We start from the raw sequence: 9,719 nt of genomic DNA, 5'->3' as shown, positions 1-9,719 counted from the left end.
ACATCCGTTTGGTATCTCCGATAGCAGCGAAATGTTGGCTGTAGCTGTTTTAGCGGCGAATGCCAAAAGTTTGGTTGTTACTGTATAATGGTAAGATTACGGCTTTGTAATTTCCCAGGTGTTGTCTGGTGATACCTAAATACAACGTGTACGCCTCAAAACAATGCTCACTTGATATTGTAATAAATGGGATCATGCATTGGCTTTGTCGATGCATATTGTATATTTTGGCAACCTTTATTTATTAAGATGAAAAGAAAAAAGAAATACAGCGTTTTAATTTAGTTAAATGGGGTATAAACGCCACAATTATAACCGAATAAAGAACCAGTGAGTAATTGTGAAGATTATTTGTTTCACTTTGTGAATTTCAATAATTAATCATTGTATGTTTAGCAACACATCGAACTAATTCGGCATGCGAGTTATCGACACTATCGACACTATAGGACAATTTCACGGCTCGGCCACTGGTGCGCAGAAACAGAAACCATATGGTTTGTGCTACGGATGCATTCACTACTCTAAATTATTTCTCGAAATTATAAAAACATTATATTTCCTACACCGGTGAAACTTCTCAGTGTGTTTAAATTAACAAATCGGTATTAATTTCCAAATATTGAAATCAAATACACAAGCATTGAAAATAAAACTAGTAATTAATACATTCGCGGCAGTTTTGTTAGGTTTCTTAATTAAACGATATTCGTGTATTTCGATTTTTATGTACTTTCCCTTAACCATCACGAACTTTAACCAAAGTCATCTCACTTTCCCTTCTTTACAGAATGTAAGGTATTGTATGCATTCGATCGATATTTTGTATTCAGTTTCATGAAATTAGTGCTTTAAGTGGCATTTGTCATGTTATAATTATTTTTTATTTAGTGATTGACATTCTTGTAAATGAAACATGCAGTCTAACGCAATGCGAGGATGCACCTGGATTACGCACAATTTGCTAGAGGAATATAAAGCTGTCAAGCCCTTCAACTAATGTACCATCGTGTTACTTCCCATTCATCTACTATTCAAATAATACATATTACGAATGTCTACTTAATGTATGACCATGCATGGTCCATCTTACTTATCAACAATGACGTTAAACCTGTCTATAAAGACCACCCAAGAAACAAATGAAAATAGTCTTTATAACTAACTGGGCTTTACAAAAAGTACAAACTTTGTTAAAATATATCGTTTGAGACCAACAAAGTAGTGATTTTAAATAGGTGGTCTTTATACAAGGATTATACTGTATTTGCATATTACAGAGTTATCTGTCCTTGCGGGAAGGTATTGATGGTGACGTCATATGTTTTCGAGCGTAACGTCAGACTTTTCGGAGAAAACGACGTGAATTGCGCTCACAAAATAATGACGTAACAATCGATACCTACCCGCAAGGGAGCTAACTCTGTAATATGCAAAGACGGAATAGAGTCATCATTATTGTTTTCCTAGTTGGGCGTTTTATCTACTGTTGATGAAATCGTTTGTCAAGGTCATTTCACCCATCTTGTTTATTAACTGAAAATATATTTCATGGGAGTGTCTAATTTAGACATACATGTACATTAAAGGAAAACAAAATATCATATAATTCCCATCAGTCATTATGGGGTGCTAAGTTATATTCTCATGAAAGCTTGTAATACGGGCCACTGACCACGGTCAATAAAGCCTCACCCTGAAATAGATTTGTTTTCGTGATATCGCAGATTCTAAAAGCCAAAATTTACTCACGGAATAATTTGATAATTGTCTTAACCTTTGTATGTGTGTCTTGATAAAATATCAGGGCTCACGGAGCATATTTGATACAATTTTGGAAATGTTTGTGATAAGAATGGCTTGAAAGGTAACTCCTTATCTGAGCAGCACGTGAAAACGAAAAACCTCCATATAGCTTATAAACAACGATAACAACATCCTATCGGCCTTGTATGCAGTGCTTCCCATAAAGACTTGTTCAATAGCAGCAATTAAGTTCAATAATACCACAGACCGACTATCTATTCGGGGAACCGCTTCATGGCATCCACTGCGTAAAGTCTGTTGTAATTACATAATCTTAGGCACCCCCGACAAACGATTAACACGGTCCCTTATTCGCGTGAATAGAAGTTTTATCTTTTGTAAATAACTCATAAAGTGGTGATTTAATAATTAACTGATCTCTTTGCATGTATTAAAAACTAGAAACATGCGATCAAAGAATTGATAGACACTGCAGTCAGTGTAGGTTTCCTTTGCAGGAAACAAATGGATTTGTTTATACTTTTTCCTTCAATGTTATGACATGTTTTATAAATAATTGACGACAGAATAGACGGAAAGGTACCAATCCCCCTAAGACGATTTCAAGTGGTTGAAGATAACGAACAATAAGTTTAAAAAAGAAGAAATAAAGAATTAAGAGATATGGTGTGTGTATTTTGTATTAATTTAGTGCGGGGTGTATATCAGTAAACTAAAGGAAACAATGAACATGTTTTTATTTCCAATGCACCGGATTAACTTCGCTTGATAGACTGGGTCATTTAAGGATCTCTGTTAAGGGGAGGTGCGGAGTGAGAGACGCAAAGCAGAACTGAAATATAAAAACATAGAGAAAAAATTATCTAGAAAGGCAAAAAATTTAACCACAGATAGAGAAGGTAACATAAGACAGATACAGGTTTACACGAATAAAATGTATATAACCTTTTATTTTGGTTATATCGTAAAAAATATTACATATATGAAGTATGGCTGGTTAATTGTACTAAGCCACATTTAGAGTACCAACGCTTTTATTAGCTGTTACTTACAGGTTCACATAAGTGATTTTGACACAGATTTCCAGAAATTTTGTTCAATGCGATGTATACTTATTAATACTTATGCAATATTAATTTAAATGTAAGTCATAAAGACTGGTCTCCTCCTGTCTGCGATTTGCTAGTGAGTGTATATTTAGGAGGCGGGGGTATATTCGTGTCTCATTAAGGTTGTAGAGCTCCTGACTATTTTACAGTACAATCTCACAGAAATGAACTGCCGAATATACCGAACAATCACATTACACTGATAACAAATAAACCAATCGTCCCACTCCCTTTATGCTTAGTGATATGAAGAGGCGCAGAAACTTCCATAATTATAGAAATAATGCGCGTCTTGGCCTGTGGACACAAGACAGAGCGTTTCATAAATAGTTGAACTCTTAATTCAAGAAAGTAGTAAATCAGTGTTAGGAGAGACATTAGAAAAAAATCTCAATTGACGATACTTTAAAAATTTCAAAAAGAAAACTGAATTAAATAAAGTTCTTTGCTCTTGGTTGCTCTACACTCAAAACAATTCTACAGTAGTCTTTTATCTGGTGAATTATTCCGTAAAGTTATTATTTTTTAAAAATGTTATTTAGCCGTGATTATCGACTTCGTTTGATTGGCTGATTGGCATTGTTAAAAATCTCCTTTAATGATGTTTTGTCAATTAAGTAATTGAAAGCAAATTGATTTTCAAATATTTTGATAACTTTCCTATGCGTTATTTGAAATAAATATATTTTAGGTGTTTTATTTTTATTCAAATGATTAGGTTAAGTTGAAATTAGCCAGTTGGTGTCAGTTTGTTATACTTTGGAGTATTCTTCATTTCTGCGCTATGCATGGTGAATTGAAAACATGAATGATGAAGCGACCTCAGAAATATAACCGAGTCTCTCAAAATAAACCCATCAGATACATATTGGTGATACAATGATTTCTTGCATTTGAATATCAATTTCACTGAAAGCGATATAAACGTTCATCTATAAGCATTAGTTCACTAATAAAACAAAAAGTAATATTAGCATTCGAAAGGATGGTTAAAAAGGTAGATTCCCTAAAAGTTTTAGAATTTGTATTACCAAGAAAAATGTTATCATGATGTGTTTGTTATTATCAATTTCGCTACAATGTCAATGTCATCTACCTTGCTGTTAGGGTAATGGGAATTGATGCGTAGCTTGATGTTGAATTTGGATCAATTTTATCAGACTTCAATATGACATTTTCCACAAGACAGAAATGAAAGGTATTTAAAGTCATGCCAATAATTTTAATATAATGGATTTTTTGTCATAAATGGCAGGGATACAAAGCTGGGACATCCGTTAGAAAATTACAGCATAAAAGGCATAATGTGATCGTTACGAATTGCAGGTGGAATTAATAATGATATGGCTCCAATTGTTAAATTCAATTAGAACTTTATATTTCTTTCATAGTTTCAAAATTAAAATATACTGCGAAAAATACAACAGTTCCAAGCATATTTTTCTTTATCCTGGCATCATATTATTGTTAACTGTCGTCACGTCATTATTGATATCATGACGTCACAATGGATTTTCTGTCAGATACAACCAATATAAAGTCACTGGGTAACAGGCGTGTTACATTACAGTTATAAATTTTGCAGTTGAAGCTTCATCTATAGAGTATTTCTAGTTATCTCCCAAACTCAGTCGATCATTTACTCGATCTTTCGACGAAAGAACGAGTTCAGGTACAAAACGTACTAATGCATTAAATTATATTTATTGTCTTGTCTTGAAACCATTCCAAAGTACAAAGAAAAACCTATCTTTCCTCTACTTCATTCTAAATCTGTTTACCATTTCGTGTCATTCAAAACTACTGTGTTTTAACTGTATAGGTATGTTTGATAAGAAGACATTGCGGTAAAATTATATAATATGGCGTTAGTTTTGTTAAATGATTATGTTTACAAAATAAAAGTCCTATAAATAACTAAAAATAACATGAAAATAGCTGACATATTTTCTTCAATTCTTTCAAAAGAAAAAAACACAATGACGTGATTGTAATGAAGTCAAAGTTCTATTACACTTATTCATGCTATGCAATGTTATGCACTATAGATGAAACCCTTGAGGATAATACATGTATATTTAAATCGATCTACCATTCAATCTGCTTTTGTTTCTACTTCTGATGAATGTTTTGACAGATAACCACAGCTATGCAGACCAAATATTCCTTCAAAAATGATTTTTATATTGTTAAATAACTTTCATTAACTTCTCAATCATCATTAAAGACTACTGCATTCAGTCTACCAATGATTTGTCGCTTACTTGCCTTGATTCGTTTTATGTTATGGAGTCAATCATTCCTAAGAATGATGATAAATCCATACTTTGTCCTTGCTTTATCGCATTTAAATCTGGATTACTTTTATTACTCCTTTGTTTAGATGCATTTCGTCTCCTTCTATTTGTAAAAGAAAAATATTTGAAAAGGCTACCAGAGACAGCAATTTCATTATTCCATTATCGTTATGTTTTAATTTATTTTTTGAACATATTTCACTTCTTGTCACAAGCAGAACTTAAAGTGGTTAACTATACCAAATATTACGCTATAAAGACGTCGTATACGGATAAACATTACAACGCGATTGCGCTTATTGGCAACCGGGATTTATTAGAAAAATGTTTTCTAAAAAGGATAGGGGCCGCGGTGGTTCAGTGGTTAAGATATCCCGACATATTTTTACCACAAGGCCTCCACCACTGGGTCGCGAGTTCGAATCCAATTTGGGCAGGTGCCAGGTACTGACCGCTGGTCAGTGGTTTTTCTCCGGGTATTCCGGCTTTCCTCCACCAACAAAGACGTCCTTAAATGACCCTGGCTTGTTAATAGGACGTTAAACTAATAACCGAGAAAAGTATTAAGGATTGGTTTAGTAAAATTACTGAGACATGACCGAGATGATGCAAGGTTGGGTGGACACATAACATAACTTCGGAAGCTACCTTCCTGGTGTACATCATATACGTATTACTAGAGGGGTTGTGGCCTCTGTATGTCATAACATCATCACCTCCCAGCAGGCCTGTCACAGACCGCCTTAGTGATGCTGGGAATAGCGATTTATATTAGAACATTACAAACATCAAACAAATGATATCACCTCGTGTAACCTGTATAGTTAGCACAGCAGGCGAAAGGTGGTAGGTGAACCAGATAGATTTTCCTAGGGAGTGCTGATTTTATTTCAGTTTTAAGTATCGATTTATTTGCTTAATATTGTTTTCGTTTGTCACCAAATCTTTGCCATGAAATACAGATTTTAGTTGGTTTTCTGTTGTGCAGTATATTTTATAACTTACGGCTTGTTTTGTGGTTGTTAATGCATATCATTTCACGTGTAAAGGTTGTTTAAAAACAAGATAAGGAGGGTGGCATTTAGTAAAACATACGTGGCCTTTATCTGGTTAACTGTTTTCAAATACAGGTGTATCTACCACGTGTATCTGATTATGTCATCCAAAGGTAATATAAGATGCTGGGGTTCAAAGATTTGAAACATTAAATAACTGTGGCACACGACTATATGTTATCAAAAGGAGGTGATAAACTATACATTAAACATTAATAAATTCTACTGCAATCGTACTGCCTAACAACGAGATATGATATATCTACACAAGTTGCTTACAAATGTCATAACTACCTACACCATCCGTTACATCATGTATGTAACCATTCCGTACATCGCACGATTTGGGCGATATTATTTCAATCAATTTGTTAACATACCGATATTATATTTGCTTTTGTATAACATTACAATAACATTTATAACCATGTAGCCATGAACTGCAACAGGCAGAAGCAGCGTTGTTGGTATATATTCATATGGTTATACAATTCATTGCTGGATAAATCCGGTGTGTCAATGTGTTGTCTATGTTAAAATAGGCCATTGACTTAAAAGCTGGTAAAACCAGTGTATTTTTTACATGGTTTGCTTAACGTGTTATGTCATCGCATAAAGGTTTTCATAGTAAAGTGCAACTTGTCCTGCGACTACGATGGCCGATTCTTGATTACCTACACATTCGGTCTCCTCTATTACACGAGAGATATTTGTGTCATGCTTTAACGTAAAACAGCGTGACACATTCATTGAAGAAATTTTGTGTCATTATGTTTTGTACAAAATATCATGACACATTTACTTTACTAGAGATTTTTGTGTCATGCTGTTTACTGTACAAATTATCGGTACACATTTACTTTACTAGAGATTTTTGTGTCATGCTATTTACTGTACAAATTATTATCGGTACACATTTACTTCACTAGAGATTTTTGTGTCATGTAAATTATCGGTACACATTTACTTTACTAGAGATTTTTTATGTGTGTCATGCTGTTTACTGTACAAATTATCGGTACACATTTACTTTACTAGAGATTTTTGTGTCATGCGTGTTTTACTTTACTATATAGTTGTGTCCAGACTGCTATCGGCATCGTATGCGACAGGACTACGCAAATTCTTGGCTTTGGGAAATGTCATTCAAAGAGGAGAACAGTGGCAATTGAAGCAGGCTATTGCAGTGTCATTATGCGAGTATCAATCAAAATGTGTTACACAATGTTCATTAAATTTTTTTTCCATAAAAAGTTATTTCAAGATTTAAAATCAGGATACTACATTTACAATTTACTTATGAAATCTTTTGTCTCGTAAAAAAGAATTATAATTAAATTATTATCGTTTGGTTTTTTACCGATGGGTAACTACAGAAACTTAAGTCTGGGTGGTGAACATGGTCTTTCGCTTACAAATTATAAGGACACGCTGTTGATAATACTTTACGTGTAACCCTTTTGTGTCTATGTCTGTTTCCTGATATCAAGTTATCGGTACACTTTTTTACTTACTAGTGATATTCTGTAATATACCTGTGTAATCTTTCAAACACTGTACAATATACATTTCAGAACTCTAACTAGAGATTTTTTTGTGTTATTATCAATGCTTAAAATTGAAATCCAATTAGCTGGTTTACACCACTGTTTTCTTGGATCTTACGAAATCATTTCATTGTGTTCATGGCTGCAATAAACCATGTACTGTGACAGACTACACAATATTCTGCGGCTTCAATAGGAAAAGGCTATAGAAGACCCAGAACAGTGGTCATGTGATCAGAAGACACTTCGACTTTATAATCTATTGGCTAATTCCGCATCTGTGATGAATCCGGAACAAATAATCCGGGACATTGGTTACGTTTTCTTATTACAATCGACCAGAATCAGCGCAAGGCTACATAGTCACTGTCACATTATGACATAGTTTACGTATCTAGTTTCGACGCGTTAGCAAAGCGATTCATCGAGTTTATTTTTATAGAGCGAATAGTACCGTCTCGGATTCACTTCCACCACAGGCGAAAGTTTTAGGTAAAATCGAGGCCAAGGTCAGACGGTTAGTAGGAAATATTAAGGTTCCACAAGTATTAAAGATGCTCCACCGCTGTCAAATGATACTTTTTCACTATCACAAACAGGAGCAGACGATTTAGTATTTTTCTTCAATTACAAAAGTTACGTACTTTACACCATTACCACCATTGAAAAGTTTGAGCTTCTACTTTTACTTCAAGGTAAAAATATGAAAAATAATTAATTGCATCCGTGTCACACTATATCCTATAAATGGAATGAAGTACTGATTGCGCATGCACCAAATACGAAATAAATTGTTTTATATATAGTTTTTGTGTTAATTAGACAGATATATACACGATTACACATCAATTATTGTTTCAAATGATGAATATCATTTATGCTCTGTAGGCGATGGAGCATCTTTAAAGGTTTATATTTCAAAATGCAATTTTCTATCCTAAAGCTATAACACTCGTAATACGCCGTCCCGACATATTATAATCATGGGCAGTATACAGAAATGGCTTGATTTTCAAACACTTTTCGTTTTGATGTGGTTTGTATTATTCAAAAATCGATTGTATTGATAACATTTCTTTTAAAGGGACAATTCAGTCTAAGAGAACATTAAAATTTGTACATATATCGGAAAATAAACCAGTTCTAAATGGGAATTTAGACCAGTCGGGTTTTCTGTGATATTCCAGAAAAGATCATGGTAATGAAATGCGTGTGAAATGTTGAAAAACTCGCTCGCTGTCCGCCATTACACATTGTGGTCGAACATCTTGTATGCCGAACCCTGTCCCTTGCTCGTAGAGAAATGCTACTTTTGTCTAGAACTGCTCAAATCGCTCTGACAGTAGTGTTTTTACCTTATCAGGTGCATTTTCTTGCCTAGAAAATCATTTTTATCACCTCCACAGTGGTTATGTAGTTCATTTGTTTAACGTGCGTGACTTTGGCTCGGATATCGGTACAGCGTACATGTTGTACCTGCTTAATCGTATTGATCAACGATTTGTATTTACAACGGTATCAATTAAAATACTAAATAATGACATGGAATTTGTCAATATTTTATCTTATATGTTTCATAAGAAATGTACTCAACAATACATTTTTGCCATATTTTGCTACTTGATTATGTAAAAGAATTAGCCTGAGTGAATTGTCCCTTTAACTCAAAATTCGTATATTAGGGATTTGGATTTAAAACGAAAGTGAAAGTGCGTCTGTTTTTATACAGATACACAGCAAACACAGGGAAAGCTATTATAAACAATCTGCGATCCGGAAGTTTTTCTTATGGAAAACGGACATACAATAATTTATAGAATTAGTATTATTATCCAGTCTTCAAAGCCAAAAGCAGCGGAACTCCCTATTTATCTTTTTTAAGAAACTCATACCGACCGATTGCATTATCCTGGCATTCCATTCCAGTCGACAATGCCCAACATT

The sequence above is a fragment of the Argopecten irradians genome, chromosome 2, assembly GCF_041381155.1.
Source record: "Argopecten irradians isolate NY chromosome 2, Ai_NY, whole genome shotgun sequence".
NCBI lineage: Eukaryota > Metazoa > Mollusca > Bivalvia > Pectinida > Pectinidae > Argopecten > Argopecten irradians.
Note: the sequence above shows the minus strand (reverse complement) of the source record.